The sequence below is a fragment of the Ovis canadensis genome, chromosome 16 (assembly GCF_042477335.2).
Source record: "Ovis canadensis isolate MfBH-ARS-UI-01 breed Bighorn chromosome 16, ARS-UI_OviCan_v2, whole genome shotgun sequence".
In the NCBI taxonomy this organism is placed as follows: Eukaryota; Metazoa; Chordata; class Mammalia; order Artiodactyla; family Bovidae; genus Ovis; species Ovis canadensis.
In genome coordinates this window covers 79915745-79940608 of record NC_091260.1, presented here as the reverse complement: position 1 = coordinate 79940608, position 24864 = coordinate 79915745, and positions in this window count along the sequence as shown.

Sequence of the window (24864 nt, the reverse complement as noted above, 5' to 3'; positions counted from 1 at the left end):
CTAGTAAGTGTTGCTGAAACTGACATAAGAGCCCCTCCCCTGCCCACCCTAGAATCCACCCAGTGAGCTGTTTTTGTTGTTGCTTCTTTAGTCGCTAAAGAAAGCTGAGCACCGAAGAACTGATGCTTTTGAACTGTGGTGCTGGAGAAAACTCTTGAGAGTCCCTTGGATTTCAAGGAGATCCAATCAGTCCATACTAAAGGAGATCAGTCCTGAATATGCATTGGATGGACTGATGATGAAGCTGAAGCTCCAATACTTTGGCCACCTAATACGAAGAGCCGACTCATTGGAAAGGACCCTGATGCTGGGAAAGATTGAGGGCAGGAGGAGAAGGGGATGACAGAGGTTGAGATGGTTGGATGGCATCACTGACTTAATGGACATGAGTTTGAATAAACTCCGGGAACTGGTAATGGACAGGGGGGCCTGGTGTGCTGCACCCCAAAGAGACTCAGGGTCGCAAAGGGACTCGACTGAACTGAACTGAAGTCGTATCCAACTCTTTGTGACTCCATGGACTGTAGCCCACCAGGCTCCTCTGTCCCTGGGATTTCCCAGGCAAGAATACTGGAGTCAGTTGAGGTTCCTTTCCCCAAGGGATATTCCGGACCCAGGGATCGAACCTGTGTCTCCTGCTCAGCAGGCAGTTTCTTTACCTCTGAGCCACCAGGGAAGACCGCTGAGCTGTTTGCTTCAATACAAATGAGTCGTACCTCTTGTTAGCAAAAAGGCAGGACTCTCCTTTCACCACTTTGAGTCTCTTTTGAGAAATAGCACCTACACTGTGGGCCAGAGCAGAGAAGCCAGGTCATTTAAGGCATCTTTAAATGCTGGGCCTGCAGGCTCCTCATAATAAATGCTTCAGAGAGGCGACTCCCTTTGTTTATTAACACAGTATGCTCTGCCGGGCTCTCTCTTGGAGCAACATGAAACTATCTGCTCAAGGCCCCAATATTTGAGCAGGATCAGGTTGCTTTAATAATTGATAAATAGATAAGTTTAATATAGAATGAAGTCAGAGTGAAACAGAAGGTAAAGCATGAGTAGAAACGAACGGGGTTAATCAGCATCGCTGCAGAACAGGCTTCCGACTGCCCAACTGGCCAAGAAAAGGCAGTCAGCGCAGACTCCTTCAAGAGGGTCAGAGTGCAGCCAGTTGAAAGCAGGGAAGACAGGGGGCAGTTTAACGCCCAGGAAGGAAGTTGGCTGCGTGTGAGCAGGGATTTCTTCTTCTGTACACAGAGCACAGACTGCGGCCTCATCTATGGGAAGGCTTACGGCTCCCCCAGTGGCTTGGTGGTAAAGAATCTACCAGCTATGCAGGACACACAAGTTTGATCCCTGGGATGGAAAGATCCCCTGGAGGAGGAAATGGCAACCCACTCCAGTGTTCTTGCCTGGGAAATCCCATGGACAGAGGAGCCTGGTTGGCTACAGTCCATGGGGTCGCAAGGAGTGGGACACGACTGAAGTCACTGCGCATGCATGCGTAGGAAGCCTCGGAGACACAACGCTACTTCTAGTACCAGAAGGACCAACGGAGATGTTTCCGGGAAACTCTGCCAGCAGCCTGACAGCTCCGCGCAGAGCAGCACAGGATGAAAGGGGCGTTTGCTCAGGGTGGGGGTGATCAGGACTGTCTGGAAGACGCTTCCAGCCTCACAACACCGTTCAGTCTTTCTGGATACACACCCGAGTCGAGAATGTCAATCTCGGAAGATGGATTTGGAAACTGAGGCGAAACCACAAGATTTATAAACCACGTGTTTTTCCCTGGGCTTCTTGGCCTTTGGTAGCACAGCTCGAGTAAGGTTTCGCTCCCCTTTTTCTCTCTTGAAAGTTGGACCTCAGATGCACAGCGCTGGGGTCTGTGCATAAGCCCAGGTTCAGGTTATAATGTCATCACTGATCCATGTATGTCTGTCTTTGCTAGGTGTGTCTGTCTGTCTGTCTGTATTATACGCTGAACACCCTGAACTCACCAGCCACCTGTATGAGGCCGTTGCAGATGACTAACACCTCCAGACGTGTTCTTTTCCATACGTGCTTATTACCACTTCGCCTCTTTCCTCAGCGGCAACTGCTGTCTTGCATTTGGGGTTCATCCTTGGTTGGGGTGGTGGCGGTGGTGGCGGTTTAGTCTCTAAGCCGTGTTGATTCTTTCGACCCCATGGACGGTAGCCTGCCTGGCTCCTCTGTCCACATCATTACTTTGCTTTAAAAAAAAAACTACTTTGCAGAGTAGGAAACGGTAAGCCACTCCAATATTCTTGCCTGGCAAGTTCCATGGACAGAGGAGCCGGGCAAGCTATGGTCCATAGGGCTGAAAAGAGTCAGGCATGACTGAGCCCACACGTGCATGCACCCCCCCCCACCCTTATTACTAAAAACTAAAAAGAAAGCATGGGGTCGCAAAGAGTCGGACACGACTGAGCGACTGAACTGAGCTGAACTGAAAAAGAAAGCGAACAGGATAGGAGTAGCTTCGGTCATTACGTAAAATGCATTCTTGGTTCAGCCTCCTCGTTATGAAACTCACCTTAGAAACCCCCCCAAGGAGGTGAATATGTGGCATTACAACACTGTTATTTGACTTTATAGAAAGACCCGAAATGCAAAGGCCTTCAGAATCCCTGTTAATGAGCTCATTCGTTTGGCATAGTTACAGCTTCAACATTTGAAGCTTTTCATGGCAAGGAAGTTCCCTCTGTGTTACTTGGTATGAGGTAAGAGGCTAACATGAATACGGAATTATCAAGTTGAAAGTTGAATTTCCTCCAGTAGACCATGCTTCCTACTGTCTAGCACAGTTATAAGGGAGAGCTGGCCATAGACACTTCTGGGTTAGTGGGCTTCTGACCATTATTATAAGTAGAGATTTTTTAAAAACACTTTATTTAGATATAAATTCATTTATTGTGCAGTTCACCCTTTAAAGTGTCCAGCTGAATGAGATTTATTGTATTTACAGATTAGAGCAACCATCACCACTGTCAACTTTAAAACTTTTTCATCACCTGAAGAAGAAATCTGAGGGAATTCCCTGGGGGTCCAGTGATTAAGACTTGGTGCTGTCACTGCGGGGGTCCAGGTTCAATGTCTGGTCAGGATTTAAGATCCCGCAACCCACTCAGCACTGCCAAAAAAAAAAAAAAAAAAGGAAATCCTTTTAGCTGTTACCCTCCCATTCCGCTGCAGCTGCCCCGTCCAGTCCTAAGTGACTGCTAATGCCACCTTAGTCTATGGGTTTCCCTATTTCGAACTTTCAGATGAATGGAACCGTATAGAATGTAGTCTTTTGTGACTGTTTTCTTTCACTGAGCATGGTGTTTTCAATATTCATCCATGTTGTTGCAGATACCAGTACTTCACTCTTTTTGATGAGTGAATCATATTCTGTTGTGTGGATATCCTATCTTTTATCTGTTCATCTGTTGATAGACATTTGAATGTTGCCACATTTTGACTATTACAAATAATACTGCTATGAACATTCATGTACAAAAAATCAAAAATACTCTTTCACATGGAGTCCTAAATAACATGTAGTTGTGCATTTTAAAAATTACATATTTTGGACTCAGAGGGAGAGGGAGAGGGTGGGATGATTTGGGAGAATGGCATTCTAACATGTATACTATCATGTAAAAAAAATAAAAATAAAAAATAAAAAAATAAAAATTACATAAAAAGGCTCTCATACTATATGAAGCCTCTGGCGCTTGCTTTTTCATGCAACCTTATGCTACCTTGAGGCATCGTGTTTTGTGGGGGTTTTGGGGGAGGGTTTTCTGTTTGTTTGCGTGATAGCTGGTAATCTTTGGCCGCACCACATAGCATGAGGGGAATCTTAGTTCCCTGACCAGGAATCGAACCTGCGTCCCCTGCAGTGGTCCACTTCCCTGGACCAGTCATCAGGCTTTCACTGTGGCTGCTGTCTGTTCCTTTGTGCCCCTGTGCAGTAGCTTAGTGTGAGTGGACTGCCGGGAGCCAGCGTGAGGAGTCTCGCCCACAGCAAAGGTCATGAGGAAGGAAGCCAGACAAAATGCAAAGGTATGATCTAGTTTCAGGGGTTCCCCCTGAGTTTTCCTGAACATCTACCCCCCAAAACCAGAGTCTGCCTGCCTTATTGCATATAAAAAGAATGCCTCTCGGTCTGAACCCCCTTTGGATGGCTCTCTAACTTGCCTGACAGGTTCCCCCGAACTTTTTACAATTTGTGAATTGTTTACAGCCCCTCAACCGTGAGAGGCACAAAGCTTAAAGCATCTTAAAGATATAGAGCCTTTTAGAGTTAAGAATTAGTTTGGTGAAGAGTTTGTTGAGTTAATGTTTGCTGCCAGGCCTCCATATTCTTTATCTTTTAGGCACCTGGGAGGATATTAATCAATGTAATCGGGATGCAGAAATAGGAATATAGTAGTTTTGATGTTAGCAATACTAGACTTTAGAGTTAATTACTTTTCTCTTTGTTATAAATCACTGTACTCCTTTTTCCTTGTTATAAATTGTTGTGTCCTTGCTATGTAAGAATGTAACTTTATTTAGTGCTTTCTGAGAGTGGCACCAGACTTTGGGAAGAACAACACTATTACCCTTATCAGAAAAGGGCTGTAAAATGTTAACTGGCCCTCTGGCCAGAAGATGATGTAAATCACCTAAGACTTGTGTATACAACTAAGTATGCAGAGAAAAAGCCTGGTCTCGATAAGAGTCAGGGCTGCTGACGCTGCATAATTTTATATTATCCATTGATCTCTATGTAGAAAAATGTATAAAAGGCTTTTCTGGACAATAGAGGACGGGCCAGTCACTGGACTGGTTTCCCCCATGTCTTTACTCTGTTTTCTGGATGAATTCCCATCTGGAGCGAGGAGGCTCGCCAAGTCTACTTACTTGCCCCAGCTTTTAAGTTCCTTGAGAGAGAGCCCAAGGCGGGGCACTCTCCAATATTCAAACGGGCGCCAGTGGCCCAACGTTGATGGTGCAAATCTCTTGTCCTGAGATTTTATTGGCTTTCCCCGTAAACCAAGTTATTCAGCCTCTTTTCTCCACTAAAATTTCCTGCTGTACTATTTCTTCTTAATTTCTTTTATATTTCTGATTAAATAAATAAGCTTTCCTCACATACGCTGTTCACCCTTCGAATTTCCCTGGATCCACCAGGGCTGGACCCCGGCATGGACTCCAGTTTATATAGGCAGTTGGGGTGCTTCCAGTTTGTTGCTACTAGAAACAGTATTGTGCGTTCTTGCTCATGACTTGTTAAACACACTTTCAGACACCTCTCTCTTTTTTTTCTTTCTTACTGTATTGTTTTTCTTTTCTTTCTTTCCTTTTTTTTTTTTTTTTTGTTTGTTTGCTTGTTTTGTGCAAGTGAATCTCTTGATGCTTCCTAGGACTGGAATTGCCAGATTGTAGGGTAGACTAATGTCCAAATGTACACGATTGATCTCCCAAATGACGGTAACAATTTACACTCCCTCCAACAACATGTATGTTCTCAATCTGCTTCCTCTGATACTTGGCACTATCAGACTTCATAATTTCACCAAACATGGGTGTGCGGTGGAATCTCACTACACGACAGGCACTTCCCTGACTTCTTAAGAAGCCTGTCATCTCCTTACAGTTTTTATTGGCTCCCTACATTTCCTCTTCTCTGAAAGGCCTGTTCATATCTTTCACTCACTATTTAAATCAGCTGTCTTTTTCTTAATCATTTCTTTTAAAAAAAATTCTCCTTTTAATTATTTTCTTTTGGGCAAGCCCCAAGGCATTCAAGATCTTAGTTCCCCAACCAGGGATGGAAGCTGTGGCCCCTGCAGTGGAAGCGGGGAGTCTTAACCACTGGACCATCAGGGAAGTTCCTCTTGTTTATCTCTAGAAGTTTGTTTTATAGTCTTTGTCAGTTACTTGTGCTACCAACACCATCTTTAATCTAGCTTGCCAAATTCACCAATATTTCATATTGGTTGGCTGGCTTTTGGTACATTGCATAAGAAAATTTTCTTCTACCCCAAGTTAAGGAAAAATAACCGCCTACCGTTCCCATGAAGAATTTTCCAGTGTTGCTGTTCCTGTGACGTGATGTGTGCATGCTCAGTCGTGTCTGACTCTCTGCGACCCCATGGACTGTAGCCCGCCAGGCTCCTCTGTCCATGGGGTTCTCCAGGCAAGGATACTGGAGTGGGTTGCCATGCCCTCCTCCAGGGGATCTTCAAGAGCCAGGGACTGAACCCACATCTCCTGTGTCCCCTGCGTGACAGGAGGATTCTTTACTACTGTGCCCCCTGGGAAGCCCTTTGATGTTGCTACTTTGATCACAGTAAAGCTGACTTTTGTGTATGATATGAGGTAGGGATCTTTCACATGGGCAAGGAAACCAGCTTTCCTGTTCCGTTTACTGAACAGCCTCCCTTCAACCAGTAGTGCCCGTCTCGTCTCAGTCGTGCATCAAGTGGCCCTGGTCTCCGTGTGCTCCCCTGGCTGACCTGCTGTCCTCAGCTCAGCCCCTCGCTCTTTAATGCCCTCAGTCAGTCGGTTACTTCAGTTGCTCAGTCGTGTCTCACTCTTTGCGACCCCGTGGGCTGCAGCACGCCAGGCCTCCCTGTCTACCACCAACTCCCGGAGTCCACTCAAACTCATCCATTGAGTCGGTGATGCCATCCAGCCATCTCATCCTCTGTTGTCCCCTTCTCCTCCTGCCCTCAATCTTTCCCAGCATCAGGGTCTTTTCCAATGAGTCAGTTTAATGTTAGTTTCGTGATTATACATGCCCGCTAGGCAAACCCTCCTCCCTCCTTACTTCTGTTTAGAATACACATGGCTCTTTCTTAGCCCTTTGATCATCACCACACATATTAGAAACCCAGTACTGAGTTCATGAAAATCCTGTTGTGATTCTGAATGGAGTTGCCTTAAATCTAGAGATCTGTTTGAAGAGAATTCATATTTTTGAGCTGTTATGTTTTTCTGTTCAGGAACAGAAAGTATTCAGCCATGCCTTTGGTTCTTCTTTAAGGATCTTCTGTACAGATTTTCTGCATATGGATTTTAAAAATAATTTCTCAGATTTGTTCTAAAGAAACATCAGATTTTTTTTTTACTATAAATTTTTTGCTATTCACTTTTGAAAATCGATTTTATATCTAGCCACCTTGCTGAACACCTAATTTTTCTAGTAATTTATAGATTTTTGTTATTACTGTAGATAATCATTTTATAACCAATGACATAAATATAAATATTTGCATATTTGTAAATAATGACAAATTTATCTTTTTCTATCCTATGCCATTGATTCCTTTTTATATGTAATGTCAAGAAAGCATAAAGATATGTATCAACCTTGCCTTGTTGATTTTAAAGTGGATGCTTCCATGTTTCATCATTAGAATGATTCATTATGTATATTTAGGTACCCTTCATCAAGTGAAGAACACTAACACTAACCCTAATTCCTACTTCAATGAGAAATTTTTAATTTTCATCATGAATGATTAATTTTATAAGATGCTTTTTCAGACTTCTAATGAGATAATTTTCTCTCTCAAAACAATGACATTTTCAGATTATCTAACATTAAATCTTCCTTATATTTGTAGGCAATTTCTAGGTATTGGTTATTATCATTTATATACATTTAGGGATTCAATTTGCTGATAATCTTTTAGGGATCCCTCTTCCTAAGTGCGATGGCCCAGCAATTTGGCTTCCGTATGCTACCCTTGGTTTCAAGGTCGCACCTGGCTTATGAAATGAACAATGGCCAGTTCTCTCAAATAAATTAATTTTCTGTCTCCCCTGGTTGACATTCTCAGGCTAACGTGGCCAGCTCAGTAAGCAAGATGGGAAGGCGTTCAAAAAGAGGCGAGAGGAACAAGTTATTAAGATATAAACAAGCACACGTTTTATAAAGACAGCTTATTTCAGAGTTTCTCAACCTTGGCTGCAAATTAGGATCACCTGGAGAGCTTTAAAACAATGCCTATGACAGGCACACCCTCGCCAATTAGACTCGAATCTCTGGGGTTGAGCCCATTGTATTCACTAAAAGCCCTTTCAAGTAAGTCTAGCAGTGGCCCGGACTGGAAATACTGACACTTAAGAATCTGAATTTTCTTTTCTGTGAGGCAGCCTCACAGATCTTCATCTTATTAAGAGATGAGTCCATTAATTTATCAACCAGTGAGAGTTTGCTGGCATTTTCTGAGTGGTGACATTAGTGTTGATCACAGCATAAACAACACAGACACTCGCCAACTCGTGATGAATAAACTATGGTTCTTTCACTCAGTGAGGCCATCCAAAGAAAGTTCTACAGAGATGTTAGTGATCTAGAGTTCACGCTGATTATAAAATAGGAGGTACTGACCGTGACACTGCATAACATATTTAGAGATAAGAAAAAGTTGTGTGGATAAGCAACAAATAACCTCATTAATTGCTACTGTGTTGAGAGTAGGAATTGTTTCAGCTTGCTTTTATGGGTTTGTTTCTTTTTTCACCGGAGCCAGTCTGAAATGCATCAGATGTTCTTAGGCAAAAGGAAAAAAAAATAAATGCAAAAGATGAGACAGTTACATAGTAGCTTATTTTACTGAAGACACTTTCCTCCAGCGACAAATCCACCCCTGTTATTACTAGCTCCAGCTTCTGTGCGTGGTGCACACACGCTCAGGAAGTGAGTGACATCAAGCTGGCATAAAACCACGACCCCCGAGTTCAGGTGCAGCCCCTTCTCTGGGCTCCTGTCTCCCTGAGGACCTGCTGCTGCTTCAGAATCCCCGGATATCGTGTTGGCCCAAGTCCTTGCCAAGTAGCCATTGGGGGGATTCAGACTTTATCACAGCCACACAATCTTTGAATCCAGGGCCAGCCCCTTGGGCAAATTGCTAAACCTTCTCAAGGCTATTTGTCATTTGCACACAGACACACAATGGGACAAACTCAAATGTTTCTAGCAAAGTCCCTGTTGGATCAAAAACATTCTGCCAATTTGAAAAGACCCTGATGCTGGGAAAGATTGAAGGCGGGAGGAGAAGGGGATGACAAAGGATGAGATGGCTGGATGGTGTCACCGACTCAATGGACATGAGTTTGAGTAAACTCTGGGAGTTGGTGATGGACAGGGAAGCCTGGCGTGCTGCAGGCCATGGGGTCGCAAAGAGTCTGACACGACTGAGCTACTGAACTGAACTGAACTGAATGGTCTACAAAATGTCAAGTGTTATTACAATGGGGCTTCCCAGGTGGCGCTAGTGGTAAAGAATCTACCTGCCACTGCAGGAGACGCAAGAGACAGGGGTTTGATCCCTGGGTTGAGAAGATCCCCTGGAGTAGGAAATGGCACCTCACTCCAGCATTCTTGCCTGGAGAATCCCATGGACAGAGGAGCCTGGTGGGCTACAGTCCATGGGGTCACAATGAGTTGGACACGACTGAGTGACTAAGCACCTCATTACAATATTTGTTGATGATGCAAGACTAAACCTCAGCCTCTCCCAGGAGGCAGAGGACAGCAAGCACATTTTGGAGGACAGCAGCAGGGACCCGCCTCAGCATCAGAAGGGCCGGGGAGGGAGGCTGCTGTGCAGAGGGGAGGGTGTGGCTGGAAGGATGGCTCCCGGGAGGGCGGATGGGTGGGCTGCTGTGGAAGGACCAGGGCCACCTCTGCTCACACCACATGCCCCCTCCATTGGCCCATCAGACTTCCAACCTCTCGCTCCAGGACGGGCTCAGTCCCTTGGGGCGCTCACCTGATTAGGCCAGGCCCACCGGGCTCCCCTGCCTTTTGATTAACTCAAGGTCAAGTGCTCAGTAACCTTTTCACAGGCACAATATTCCATCATAGTCACTGTTCCTGCCAGCAATCTGGGGGGGGGGAGGCGATTATAAAGCACAAGACCACCAGGGGATGGGACTCTTGGGGTAATTTTAGAGTTCTGCTGTGGCACATGCCCACATGTATCAGAAGGCCCACTAAAATCAGATTTAGCCTATGATACCCAGGTGGTACCCTCGCAGCTCTCCGCTCGGCTTGAGGAGCCTCCTGGGGGAGAAGGTTTTACTGTGAGACATAGAAGGAATGAAGAAGTGGGTCTTTACCCTTCTGCCGTCCCGGCCGGCTTTGAAGACCTCAGGGGCATCATCTGCAAGACACAGGCAGCTGGAACGTGGGGGCTGCCCCGTCACTCTGTGAAAGGGAGCCCCTTGTGGTTCTCAATTAGCTGTGCTTGCTGGCTTCACAGTCTGCTGCCTAGACTTGAAGGTACAAAACTGGGTCACAGGAAATGATTTCAGGCCCGCAGAACAGTTATCTCTGTGAGCCAGCCTGTCTGTGCTCTGGATGCTGTCAGAGCTAGGAGAGGGGTGGACGGTGGTCTTCACCCAGGCTGTCAGTGAGGGCCACGGTGGACAGCTAAGAAACTGGGGCCTGGGCCCCCTCTGCCCGGATGGAACACAGCACGTTCTCCTGTGTGATCTCAGCACTGCTCGGGGGGTGCTAATGGGCGGCCTGCGGGGAGAACCACTAGACTGGGGAATCACTTGGGGAACAGGTCCTAATAAGACAACAATTAGCATTCAAACTGCTCTCGTTGGAAGGGGATTTGGCCTGTTAGAGCAGAACTGGCACCACGCCGCGCGTGGGGAAGCAGCTGAACCTGGCTATGTGCCATGGGGGAGCGGCAGCTTGTTTCCGGGACGTCCAGGGTCAGAGGAGGGTTCACGGGCCAGAGACTAGCGGCAGAGCCGTCGGGAGCCGCGGGCTCCTGGGCGCGTCCGGCGGCCACTGGATGGGTCCGGAAAGGGCTCAGATCCTGGCTGGGTTTTCCTTGTTTTTTAAAAAAACTAGAACACAACAGTATTCAATGCTGTGGTCTTGTGCTGTTCAGCTGAGAAAATCGTATCATGGTGTGTTAGGGAAGACACGTCTCTTTCTCTGGGAATTAATGGATAAAACCATAGACTGTCTCGGGGTTGCTTTAAAATCATCTGGGGCAGGTATAGGGGTGTGTGTGTGTCTGTCTGGGCAGGTGTAGGGGTGTGTGTGTGTCTGTCTGGGCAGGTGTAGGGGTGTGTTTGTGTGTCTGTCTGGGCAGGTGTAGGGGTGTGTGTGTGTGTGTCTGGGCAGGTGTAGAGGGGTGTGTGTGTGTGTGTGTGTGTGTGTGTGATCTGTAGACCAAACAAGACGAGCCCCAAAGTGACCTCGGAGTTGAGCGGTGGTCGCACGCAGAAGGTTCATCATTCCACTTGCCCCACTTCTGTACATTTGAAATTTTCCAGAAAAAGTTAACAAAATTAAGCTTAACTGATGAACCAAAAGACGGAAGAATAACATACCAATTAAAACTGCCAAAGTATGTTAGGAAGAAGCAGCAGAGCCCTGCGGCTGAGTGAGAAGGCCCCGGAGCCCTGATCTTGGAGACCCGTGCCTGGTGACCTGTCACCACGTGGGAGCCCGCGCGGGGCTGGGCGCTGCTGCCTGGGCTCCGGATGGGAGACTGCGTCTGGGGAGGGCCGCCCGCCCAGAGCTCAGATGGTAGGGCCCGGCCTGCGGCGCTTCCGCCCCGGCGCCGAAGTAAGCGGCACTGAGACGTGCCTGGAGAAGCGCTGGGCCTTCACAGAACCAAAACCCAGCCAGCCGATCTCTTCTGCTGCTTCCAGGCCTGGTCAGGCCCTCACAGGAGACATGCCCCCCTGGGGATCCCCACTTCCCGAGGATGTAAAGGCTGAACAGGGTGGAGATGTTGAGACAGCGGGACCGCAGCAGGGGAGCTGAGGCCACCTGCAGACTGGCCCCGGTCTGCGAGGTCTGGGCCAGGGCGGCCGGCTGTCTCTCCAGGAGGCACCTCTGTGGACCAGGCGTGAGTTATGTTAGGGGTGCTGAAGGGGTCTCTGGGCGGTCATCCCCCGGGCAGAGGTCACGGCTGTTCCCTCGCCAGCTGTTCTGAGCACACCGCGTGGTGCCAGGCACGTGAGGGTACGTGGTGGAGGGAAAGAAGGAAGGGAAGAAGGATGGATGGATGGAAGGAGGGAGAGAGAGGAGGGGGACGGGAAGGGAGCAGGGGAGCAGGGCTCCTTAGAGGAAGTCAGGCATATTCCACACTGGAGACCTTCTGTAGAAGACAGACTCCATTCAGGATTTGGACAGCTGGATTGCAGTCTTGAAAATGCAGGACTCAAGCCAGTCCAGGATAAGTGAACCTTGAAGGGAGTGGAGGAATCACTCAGAACTTATAATAAAAATAGAACTCTGGCCCACAGCCCGCTGCAACCAGCCCCGGAACCAAGCCCTCATCTGCAGTGAGCTGTCCCAGAAGCTGCGTGCAGGATCCACATGGACCATCCGGGGAGCAAACATAATCCCTGTGACCCTCAGCCCCATGTGGACAGCAGCTGACGAGTAACTGGCGGCTGCCCTGGGTTTTTCCTTTTTCGTCCTTTCCTACTTAAGCCCAGCCAGAGAAAGCCAGCCGTGCTTCCCTGAGCAGTCACACCAGCCCCTGCCTCCAGCTCTGAGCAGCAGCCCGTGCTTTGCTCACGCATTTCTGCAGCCCTCCCCCAGACTCCCCCTCCCGGCCCTGCCCCACTGGCCCCATGCCCCCGTCCTCCTCTGTTGCTGCTCTGCAGGTCACAAACTGTCTGCCCCTCGCTCCGACCTCTGGGGCGTCCCCTCAAAGCCCCTCTGTCTCCCCGCTTCTCTGCCTCCCTGACTACCCAGTCCAGTTCCTTTTTCCCCCTTGCTGGTCCCTGGACCAAAGTTACTAGATATAACATGGATGGGAGTCAACTTTGGATTTCAGAGAAACCACAAATAATTTTTTAATATACATATATCCTAAATATTGCATGGGACAAACTTATGCTTAAAAATAGACAGTCATGCCTCATTTTATTGCACTTAGATGTTGCATTTTTAAATAACTGAAGGCTTATAGCCCTGAGTTGAGAAAGTCTATTGGCACCATTTTTCCCACCGCATTATTTTTAAATTAAGGGATGTGCATTTTTTAGGCATAACTGCGATTGCACACTTAGACCACAGTATAATGTAAATATAAACGTACATGCACTGGGAAACCAAAAAATGTGTGACTCACGTTGTTGCCACGCTTGCCTTATCGCAGTGGTCTGAAACAGAACCCCGATGTCTCTGAAGTCTGCCTGTATGCATGTGGTTTGTCTGATGGTCAGATTTCACCAGGGGTCCTATATTCTTATTTCCTGACGCTGGTGAGCCCGCCTTGTGCTCCCCTTGCTGGCCATTTACCCATCCCTCCCCCAGCCCGGTGATGACTTGGGTCAAGAATGAAAAGGCCTCTGGCAGCAGGGCCTCTGCCCCCCAGTGTTTCAAACAAGGAAGCAGAGACTTTGGGCTCTGACTACACAGAGGAAGGCGGGGGAGGTGAGCCCTGTGCCGGAAGCCGCAGGAATCGCACCATCTCTGCACCCACCCGCCCACCCACCTCCGCAAGCCTGGAGAGGGCCCTGCTGGCTGCTGGAGCCACACACTCACACACGTGTCATGAATGATGCTCCAGTTGACACCATGTGGTCATATTTCCACACGATTCAGATGAGGATGCCGGCCTCATAGCAGGGCTGGACCCTTGCTCTGGCGGCCTCCTCATATGGCTGGGTGCCCATCTCATCCAGGTGACGGCAGGCGGCACACACAGCTCACTGCTGGCCCCTGACATCGCAGCTGTGAGCTGGGAAAAGGGGAGGAGGGAGGACCCTGACGAGAAGAGTCTCCGAGAAGAGATGCTCCGAAATGCAGGTTCATCCTTCAGCTCACCTGCCAGCAGTTACCTCTGCGCCCGGAACGCACATGCTTTGATTAGAACCACACTCGGAGATGCAGGCGAGTAACTTAGGACCCCCAAGTGCTGGGTAGAAGGGATATCTCAGAGCTTATGCAGGGCTGTTGCCCAGTTTTGCATCTCATCTCAGGCTTCCTCCGGCACCTGCTTCCCAGCCGACTGTCCATCTCTGATCCTCAAATGCCCATTAAGCCAGCTTCACCTCCCGGTCGCTTCCCTCGCTGCCGAGTTCTAAGGATCATCAGTGAATGATGTGATCAGCAGCGGTTCCCCGTGTGGCCACTCCACACTTGTCTCAGAATCACGCTTTGAAGTTTTTGAAATTACACTTGGATGGACCCCATGATGGCATGCTTGTGCCTACCAGGGTTTTGTATGCAGCAAATCAAGCCATGTTTCAAAAAAAAAAAAAAACATACAGTAAAGGTCTGAAGCTAAATTAGTCTATCAGTTCAGTTCAGTTCAGTTCAGTCACTCAGTCGTGTCCGACTCTTTGCAACCGCATGGACTGCAGCATGCCAGACCTCCCCGTCCATCACCAACTCCCGAAGCTTGCTCAGACTCGTGTCCATCGAGTCGGTGATGCCATCCAACCACCTCATCCTCTGTCATCCCCTTAGGCAGGACCCTAACCCCATGCTGGGAACTCTACTCTCACGACCTAATCACCTCCCAAAGGCCCCACCTCCAAATACCATCATGTTAGGGGTGAGGGTTTAAACACATAAGTTCCGGGAGTACACAAACATTCAGCCCAAAGCAATTGTATTACTTTTGTGTTCTACCCATTTTTAGCAAGTAATACACACAGGACAAAATTTCAAAGTGTTCAGTGCATTCCCCTCTGATTGCCATCCCCCCGCACACTCATCATTCTGGACACAAGCACAGTGGCAAGTTCCGAGGTCATCCTCCAGAGACATCCACGTAAAAGGGGAAGAGCTGGCAGGTCCTACGGGCCACCATGCGCCTTACTTTTCTGCACTTAGTGAGGTATGTTAGAGATGCGTGTGTGTGTGTGTGTTCAGTTGCTCAGTCTTGTTTGACTCTTTGTGGCCCCAAGAACTGCAGCCTACCAGGCTCCCCTGTCCATGGGATTCTCTGGGCAAGAAGACTGGAGTGGGTCGCCATGCCCTCCTCCAGGGGATCTCGACCCAGGGCTTGAACCCGCATCTCTTGTGTCTCCTGCCTTGGCAGGCGGGTTCTTTACTGCTAGTGCCACCTGGGGAGCCCAAGTCTCCTGCCGTGGAGGCAGATTCTTTACCACCTGAGCCATCAGGGAAGCCTCGCATTAGAGATGCTGCTGCTGCTGTTGCTGCTGCTGCTAAGTCTCTTCAGTCGTGTCCGACTCTGTGCGGCCCCATAGACGGCAGCCCATCAGGCTCCCCCGTCCCTGGTATTCTCCAGGCAAGAACACTGGAGTGGGTTGCCATTTCCTTCTCCAATGCATGAAAGTGAAAAGGGAAAGGGAAGTCGCTCAGTCGTGTCCGACTCTTAGCGACCCCATGGACTGCAGCCCACCAGGCTCCTTCATCCATGGGGTTTTCCAGGCAAGAGTACTGGAGTGGGGTGCCATCGCCTTCTCCGCACGTTAGAGACACACAACAGTAAATACAGAGCTGCCTTATTCCTTGAACAAGTCTTATTCCATGGTGGACACACAACAATCTATTTAACCGATCACCCTACTTAGCAGCTGGTTTCCAATCCTTTGCTCTGACCGTAGTAATGAATGGTATGGTAATTAATGGTAATTAATGCCATGGTAATTAATCTGAATACACACCTTTTTCCCCACTTACCAAAATATTTTATTGGGTAAGTTCCTGGGAGGATAATTCCCAAGTCAAAGGGTATAGGGATTTTGGACTTCCCTAGTGGTCTAGTGGTTAGGAATCTGCCTGCCTGTTCAGGGGACAGAGGTTCGATCCCTGGTCCAGGGAAGATCCCACGTGCCACAGAGCAACTAAGCTCCTGCACCACAACCGCTGAGCCCGGACTCTAGAGTCCAGGCTTCATAGCAAGAGGAGAAGCCAGCACAAAGAGAAGCCTCATGCCGCAACCAAGAGCAGCCAGCCCCTTGCTTGTGGCAACTAGAGGAAGCCTGGGCAGCCACGGAGACCCAGCAGAGTCAAAAGTAAATAGATCTTTTTAAAAGGGTATAGGAATTTTAAATTTGACAGGGGCGGTCCAGCGGCCATCCAGAGGACTAAATGTGCACCCCTTCAGCAAGATGTCAGGGCGCCTTGCCAACAGTGTTAGGGGGAAAGACAAGCTACCCCATTGCTTCAGTTCACATTCCAAGACTGGGCCTATTCCACATGCTTGCTGGCTACTAGTATCTATAGATTTCTGCTTATTTCTCTGCTTGGTCATCTTTTCCTTTTGATTTGGAGGCAATTTGTTAACGAAACTAGCCCTTTGATTGGGTTTGCCAACTCATCTTTTGTCTTGACTATTTTACAGGTTTTTTTGTTTTTTTCCCCACACAGGGGACCTTTATGTAGCTGGATTTCTGAATCTTTGCTTTCATGTTTATGAGTATGGGATCGTATTTTTTTAAACCCCCAAGTCTGTAAAAAGCAACTGAGCTTTAAATGCCCCCTGCATACACACATACACACACAGACACTCACACACACACATTCACACTGTATTCAATGTAAGTCTACCGCAGTCACATTGCTAAAGATCCAGCAATGGAATCACCGATCGTTAGACTGAAGGCAGATCAAAGGTCAACAGGTCTGTCCCCCTGTTTCCATAGTGAGGGAACTGAGGCCCATGGGGTAACGGTCACCATCTGTAGTCCCACGGGCAGCTGGCCACGTGGCTGGGTAAGCAGAGGCCACAGGGAAACCACCCTCAGTCTCCCCAGGATCCTGCCCAGACTGCCAGGCCCATCTCTCTGGGGAAGCAGGAAAAGACCTGGGGTGTGGCTTCCGTTTATACACTTCAATTCAGTTTCTGGGTGAAATTCAATTGATACTTAAATCATGCAGTGCCTGGATTGGGGACTTTGGCAGGAGTTTCAAGATACAGATAAAATCCCAGGAAACAAAGAGGAGACATGCTTTTCCTGCCAACCCTTTCTCTGGAGGATAGAAATATGCGTTCTTGAAAAGCCGATCCTGCCGTGTTTTTCCCTGGAAGAAAGACGCATAGGCCAGGACAGGGTGCTCAGAAGAGAACCAGTCTGCTCATCTGCAGATCTGGGAGGGGGCCGGTAGAAGGGGGGAGCATGGACCTGAAGGCTCTTTTGGACGCTGGGACCCAGCCCAGTTCAGTTCAGTTAAGTCACTCAGTCTGACTCTTTGCGACCCCATGGACTGCAGCACACCAGGCCTCCCTGTCCATCACCAACTCCTGGAGTTTACCTAAACCTATGTCCATTGGGTCTGTGATGCCATCCAACCATCTCATCCTCTGTCGTCCCCTTCTCCTCCTGCCTTCAGTCTTTCCCAGCATCAGGGTCTTTTCAAATGAGTCAGCTCTTCGCATCAGGTGGCCAAAATATTGGACTTTCAGGTTCAACATCAGTCCTTCCAATGAATATTCAGGGCTGATCTCCTTTAGGATGGACTGGTTGGATCTCCTTTCAGTCCAATGGACTGTCAAGAGTCTTCTCCAACACTACAGTTCAAAAGCATCAATTCTTCAGTGCTCAGCTTTCTTTATAATCCAACTCTCACATCCATACATGACTACTGGAAAAACAATAGTCTTGACTAGACGGACCTTCGTTGGCAAAGTAACCCAGTAACTCTTCTCACCTAAGCGAAGCCCCAGCTTTGTCTATAAAATAAGAGTTATTCATCACCCATCCTCAGGGGCCTACGTCCTAATGCCTCTAGATCAAAGAGCGGTGCTCTCTAACTGTCTAACGTGGGTGTGCTCAATCATGTCAGACTCTCTGCAGCCCCATGGACTGTAGCTGCCAGGCTCCTCTGTCCAGGGGGATTCTCCAGGCAAGAATATTGGAGTGGGGTGCCATTTCCTCCTCCAGGGGATCTTCCCCATGACTCAGGGATGGAACCCATGTCTCTGGGGTCTCCTGCATTGGCAGGCAGATTCTTTACCACCTGAAACATGATCTCAAATAGGTCCCTGTGCCCTTCAGCTCCACTTCAACTCCTGGTGGCTCAGGACTCAGAGGGCACCCCAACTCCATGAAGGGAGGGCAGAGCCACCCCCACAGGGAGCTCAGGACTCTAGTGACCCTCCCTGGCCCTGCTTCCACGAGGCAAAGAGGAAACTGGGATGGGAGACTGGAAGTGGGGGAGGGAAGGTTTGTTCAGAGGCCAGCATCAACCACTGGCTGGATCTTTTATTAGTCACGGCATCAGGGTGCCCTGTAGCCTGGAGGCTGGCCCTGTTCTGCAGGAGTTTCAGCCCATACAAGAACTGGTGTCCTTCTAAACCAGAGCTAGGCCAGTCCCAGACAACAGACGCTGGTCCATTATTGAAAGAGCCTCAGGATGCCCCCACCCACCCCTCCCTGGTGCAAAGGTCATTAACCCACTCCTGGCACGCCCCAGGGGCCGCTAACAGCATCCAGACACAGGGGTCCTGGCTCCAATTTGCGATGACTCAGAGGTGCCCCCTGCTGTCCCCTGGCTGAGAGCCTGGGAGCTGTGCCAGCCGGCAAGCCACCGTGGGCCACAGGGCACGCTCGCCCGTGCTGGCTGGGCATCGGGGCAGCCCCCGGGCCAGAGTGTCGCTTGCTCCTGGAGACATGGTACACGGAAGAAGCAGCAGTTACATTACAGCTGCACCAACAGGCGGACAGGAGGGGGTCTCTGCACGTCAGGCACGGCAGGGACCCCCAGGCAGCACATTTCAGAGAAGCCTTCGCCCTTCCTGTAGGCGCCTCCTGCTGCCCCTTCCAGATGGTGAGAGACTCAATCCCTAGGCAGGTTGATAAGAAGTCCAGGATCCCCAAGGAGGAGAAAGGGGTCTCGGGCTCCCAAGGAGGAGGAAAGGACAAATGTTTTTTTCCCTACATTCCTTAGTAAGGATTATATAACAATAATGTATCCTGCTTGAGGACATGTTTCTCCCTGCTGAAAACCTTCTGACTAATCTTGCTACCTTAAAATGTATATTATAGGAGTGGGTCTAGTAAGATCTTTACAACCTTGAGACATCCTTTTGACTTATTGTAACAACTAATTTAAAAAGTATATAACTCCCTTGCTAACACTAGCGAGGTGGGCACTCTCCGCCCCCCTTCTGATGTCTGTGTCAGAAGCTTTCCCTGTCCCTTTTCATACTTTAATAAAACTCGGCTACACAAAAGCTCTTGAGTGATCAAGACTGGTTCCTGCTTCCGAAGCTAAATCTTTTTCTTCGGAGATCGCGAATCGGACACCTTTCACCGAAAGCTATCAACAGCAAAGGGGGAGAGGTGGTCAAGGGCTCAGGGAAGCCTGAGACCTACCCAGACTCAGGTCCTGCAACTCCAGGGGGAGTTTTAAAGCCCTCTGGCTGAAACTTGACAGCTCTCCCCTCACCCCTCCTCCTGGAGATATTGATACTCTGCCTGTTCCGGTGATGGGGGTGCAGTGACAGGGTGGGGTGACAGTGGGGAGCGCAGGCTGGAAAGAAGGGTCTTCTGCATAGCTCCACCTGCCAAGATTCAGATGGGCTTCATTTTCTGCAGTTAATGATTTTTTTCATGTTCTTTGCATCGGGTTCCAAATGTAAATGCATATTCAAAACGCTGAATTTTTGTCATTTTCAGCCTCTCAGTCGTGTCCAGCTCTCCGTGACCCCGTGGACTGCAGCCCGCCAGGCTTCCCTGTCTTCCACTGTCCCCCAGAGTTTGCTCCAACTTGTGTCCATTGAGTCGGCGATCCCATCCAACCGTCTCATCCTGTCGTCTCCTTCTCCTCCCGCCTTCAATCTTTCCCAGCATCAGGGTCTTTTCCAATGAGTCCGTTCTTCGCATCAGGTGGCCAAAGTATTGGAGCTTCAGCTTCAGCATCAGTCCTTCCAATGAACACTCAGGACTGATCTCCTTTAGGATGGACTGGTTGGAGAGTCCAAAGGACTCTCAAGAATCTTCTCCAGCACCACAGTCAAAAAGCATCAGTTCTTTGGTGCTCAGCCTTCTTTATGGTCCAACTCTCGTAGGCTGAACAGATAACTACATCCCCGCGTGAATCCACAGGGAGTTTCTCCCCCTCCGTGTGTTGCGCTGGCAAGTCAGGAGAGGAACCCCAGCTCTGACTCTGGGTAGAACCCTCTGAGAGCTCCCTCTGTGGCCTCATCCTGAACATGTCAGGCAGGGATCCCCCTGGTAGCCTGTCTCTAGGGCTTCCCAGGGGGCACTAGTGATAAAGAACCCGCCTACCAGTGCAGGAGACATGGGACACGGGTTTGACCCCTGGGTCAGGAAGACCCCCTGGAGGAGGAAATGGCAACCCACTCCAGGACCCTTGCCTGGAGAATCCCATGGACAGGGAAGCTTGGTGAACTTCAGTCCACGGGGTCGCAAAGAGTTGGACACGACTGAGTGACTTAGTACAACCTATCTCCATGTGAAAGACATACAGACACTCAGCCGGTGTCAGCTCAGATGGATGGGGGACCGCGTGGAGGCTGCCTGCCAGGTAGACACTTCCCAAGCACTGCCTGGTTCAGGCTCCTTGAATCTCATGATTGGCTGGTGCCCCAGGGCAGGGGGCTGGGGGCTTGCCTAGCCCCTTCCCTGAGTCCTGTGACCAATCGGGCAGAGACACGCCCCCCCCCCCCCCCCCAGCCAACACACATAGATGAGCAGAGGGCCAGCCTCAGTTCCTCCCCACCCCGTACATCCACCAGGCCCTGGGGAGGGAGGGGGGTCCCAGTCCCGGTCCCAGTCCCGGTCCTGGTGAAGCCTCTGTCCAGAGGCCCAGGCGGAGGGAGGCGGACAGGGAGCCAAGCAAGTGAGCCGCCAGAGGGCAAATGGCAGGACAGGTGTCAGAGCCGCCTGGGGGGGTTACACACCAGGTGAGTGTGTGGGCGTTACCTTGAGGCTTCAGCAGGTGGGAGGGCTCAGCAGAGGGCTGGGACGCTGGCTGACACCTGCCGGCATCGCTGTGGGTTTTGCTCTGATTCCTCGGTCGTTATCATGCCTGGAGAATCCCATGGACAGAGGAGCCTGGCAGGCTACTGCCACGGGTTGCAGAGGGTCAGACATGGTTGAAGCGATGGAGTGCGCACACACATGATCCTACTGAAGACCTCTATCGAGACGGCCACCTCTGGGGGGTCACAGCCAGCCAGGGAGAGGCTGAACTCCTCCCCGCTCCCCACAGACACACCTGGCCACCATCCAGAACTGTGAGAGGATGCTGAAGACCCTTGTCCGTCTGACTCCCAGGGCCAAGTCCTGGAGCCGTTGAATCCCCCGAGATCCACGCACCTGACTCAGCCCGAGTCACAGTGCGGTGCCCGCAACACGGCCTCCCCTGGAGTCGGAGCGGAGCCCAGGGGACGCCCGCCTGCACGCACTCGTTTCCCACTGCCCTCACCCCCAGAAGTAATTACTCCTCCAGCTCCGGTGCCTTCACTGAGTGAAAGACAGGAATTTCCCGATTCCGCGTGCTTGTTTGTGCTCAGTTGCACAGCTGTGTCTGACTCTTTGCGACGCCATGGACTCCCCTCGAGGCTCCTCTGTCCACAGGCTTCTCCAGGCAAGAATACCGGGGTGGATGGCCCTTCCCTTCTCCAGGGGATCTTCCCGACCCAGGCATCTGGGTCTCCCGCATTTCAGGCAGATTCGTTAGCATCTGAGCCACCGGGGAAGACCTCATTGTCACTCTCACCTCTCATTTTTCAAGTCTGAGTGGGACTGTCCAGGGGTCACTTGTATGTCTTTTTCTGCAAATGGCCTGTGTCTCTCCTTTCTCTACTTTTCTCTCAAATTGTTCTCTTTTTCTTACTGATTTGAACACGCTATTTGCATAGCATGGATGTGATGTGCTGGCCATTATATATATGGCAAATATTTGCTCCCAATGTGTAATTTTGTAAAAATCTTTATGATGTCTTTCATCTTTATTAAATCAGTAAGCTACTTAATTGAGTTTTTAATATCTTTCTAGTTCATCCTTTTGAATTTTCATACATAGATAATTATCTGACCTGCAGGAAAGGCAGGTCAATTCTTCTCTTGGTCTCACTGTACCAACCAGGACTGTTGATGTGAACTAACTGAGACAATAGTGAGCAATACGTTCATTGATTCTGGTTCCTAATATTTTTACCATTAAGTATAATGTTTGATTTATGATTTCTGATAAATACCCTTTTATCAAGTTAAATAAATTCGCTTCTATTCTTAGTTTATTGCCATTTTTGAAGAAATCAGTCTTGACTTTTATTAAAACTTATTTTCATTTTTAATTCTTCTCCTTTAAGCACTTAATATTCCTTTTGATTCCTATGTAATTATGTATACATTCATGTATACTTAAATGTATACATTCATATATAATTTTATAAATATATAAAAATAAATGTAAATAGGTATATATAACTATATATACATGTATGCACTATATTATATATAATATGTATATTATATGTGTGTATATAATATAGATACACATACTATATGTGTATATAAATATATAACATGTAGATTTGTAATAACTAAAATCTGCAGTATTTATAATATATATGTAATCATATAGAGAATAAAATCCTTGTGCCCTGTGACTACATCTCAGCAGGCCTCTTATTTTAATTCCCTGCTTGTCTTGTCTCTTCCCATTCACTGTAGCCATGTATCGGCAGCTGGGTTTTCCATTCTGTTTTCTGTTTGACCATTTGACTGGGGCAACGTTCTGGCTTTTTCTACGAAATGAGTTTAGCACGGAACACGGGCGACTCCTGAAGCCTTGCAAAGCCCGCCTGGCAGTCTCCCTGGGCCTCTCCTTGGGGCGAGGAGGTGGGTGCGCCTCCACAGCTCTTCCCCTTTGCCTGAGGCTGTTACTCCTGCTTCTGTCTCTCTCCTTTTCTTGGAACAATGCTGGTGTTTTTATTCCTGCATCTTCAAATCTCAGGCACAAAGGAGCTGGGTGCGTCCCTGTACACTTTCGAGTCTGTCCCATCGTGCTACTGGCTTCACTCACTGTCTCTTTCTTCTGTGAGCGGTGACTAAAGAGGTGCCTGTTTTACTGGTCTTTCCAAAGGCTTCTGAGTGGCCGATCGCCACCCATGAGCATGTGTTTGGTTTCATTACTTTGAGTTTGCTCAGGTGTGTTAACTGATACTCACATCCCCGTGTTTCACTTCCGATAGATGCTGTTGTCAATTTCCGATAGATGCTGTTATTAAAATGTTTTAATATGACTGTGGGTTTGTCAGTTTCTTCTCCTATTTGTCATATTTTTTGCATTTTCAGTATTTTGTCGTAAGGTTAAAGGCTGCTATATGTCCTTGGTACATTATGCCTTTCATAAATATAAAATATATAAAGTACTACTGTTTTCCCATTTAATGTGTCTTCCAATGAATTGCTTTGATATTAATATCAAGATACATGGGCTCACGATAGAGTTGGACATGACTTGGTAATGAAGGACCAGAAACAATGCACGCATCTATTTATATGCTCAGTTTAGTCGCTCAGTCGTGCCCGACTCTTTGCAACCCCCTGGACTGTAGCACACCAGGCTTCCCTGTCCATCACCAACTCCCAGAGCTTGCTCAAACTCATGCCCCTCGAGTCGATGATGCCACCCAACCATCTCATCCTGTCGATCCCTTCTCCTCCCGCCTTCAATCTTTCCCAACATCAGGGTCTTTTCCAATGAGTCAGCTCTTTGCATCAGGTGGCCAAAGTATTGGAGTTTCAGCTTCAGCATTGGTCCTTCCAATGAATATTCAGGACTGACTTCCTTTAGGATGGACTGGTTGGATCTCCTCGCAGTACAAGCAACTCTCAAAGAGTCTTCTCCAACACCACAGTTTCAAAGCATCAATTCTTTGGTGCTCAGCTTTCTCTATGATCCAACTCTCACATCCATACATGACCACTGGAAAAACCATAGCTTCGATTAGACACAGCTTTGTTCGCAAAGTAAGATATCTGCTGTCTAGATGGGTTTGGCTAAACGGGAGGTGGATCCTCTGCCCTTTAAGAAAGAAACAAAGCTCTGATGTACTGGTAGGAAATAATTTCCAAGCTGTGCTATTAAATAAAAACAAACGCTAGGAGCAGAACTTTCTGTCTATAAGTCATATTATTACTTGTATAAGCCTCCTTGGAAAGCTAAGTCATGTCCAGCTTCTTGCAACCCCATGGACTAAAGCCTGCCAGACTCCTCTGTCCATGGGATTTTCCAGGCCAGAATACTGGTGTGGGTAGCCATTCATCACCCCTCCAGGGAATCTTCCTGACCCAGGGATTGAACCCACATTTCCTGCTTGGCAGGCAGATTCTTTATCACTGAGCCACCAGGGAAGCCTTATTTGTACAGAAGGGAGAAAACACTGGATTGGCAAAAAAATTCAGGTTTTTCCATAACATCGTACAGAAAACCCGAATGAACCTTTTGCCCAACCCAGTACCCACCTGGAATCTCTATGGAAGGATATACAGAAAACTGCTGATGCTCGTGGCTGCTACAGAGGAGAACGGGGCCGGGAGAGAATCTCCCACACATCAAATTCCGAGTATCGGGCTCTTTCAAGCAATACTAAAACAAAACGCCCACACCTCCGTCTTTCATGAGAGCTCACCTGCGTCCGTCTCCTTTCAGGTTTTGGAGCTGTTTCGTGTTTTCTGTTTCTTGTGATTCCTTATTATTGCTATTCCTTTTTCCCTTTCCCCTCCTTCCTTAGACTGGTAGGATTTTGTTACCTTTTCCCCCTAGCGGATGGGAAGTCAGTTCCCATCTGTGCTTCTCTAGCGTGTTGACAAAGACGGTTCAGGGGTGTCGGGGACGCACCCTGCTCTGCTCAGGCAGACAGTCCAGTCTGCTTCCTTCCCTGTGCCTTGGGTGCCGATACAAACTTCCCCGTGCGAAAATCTCCCCCC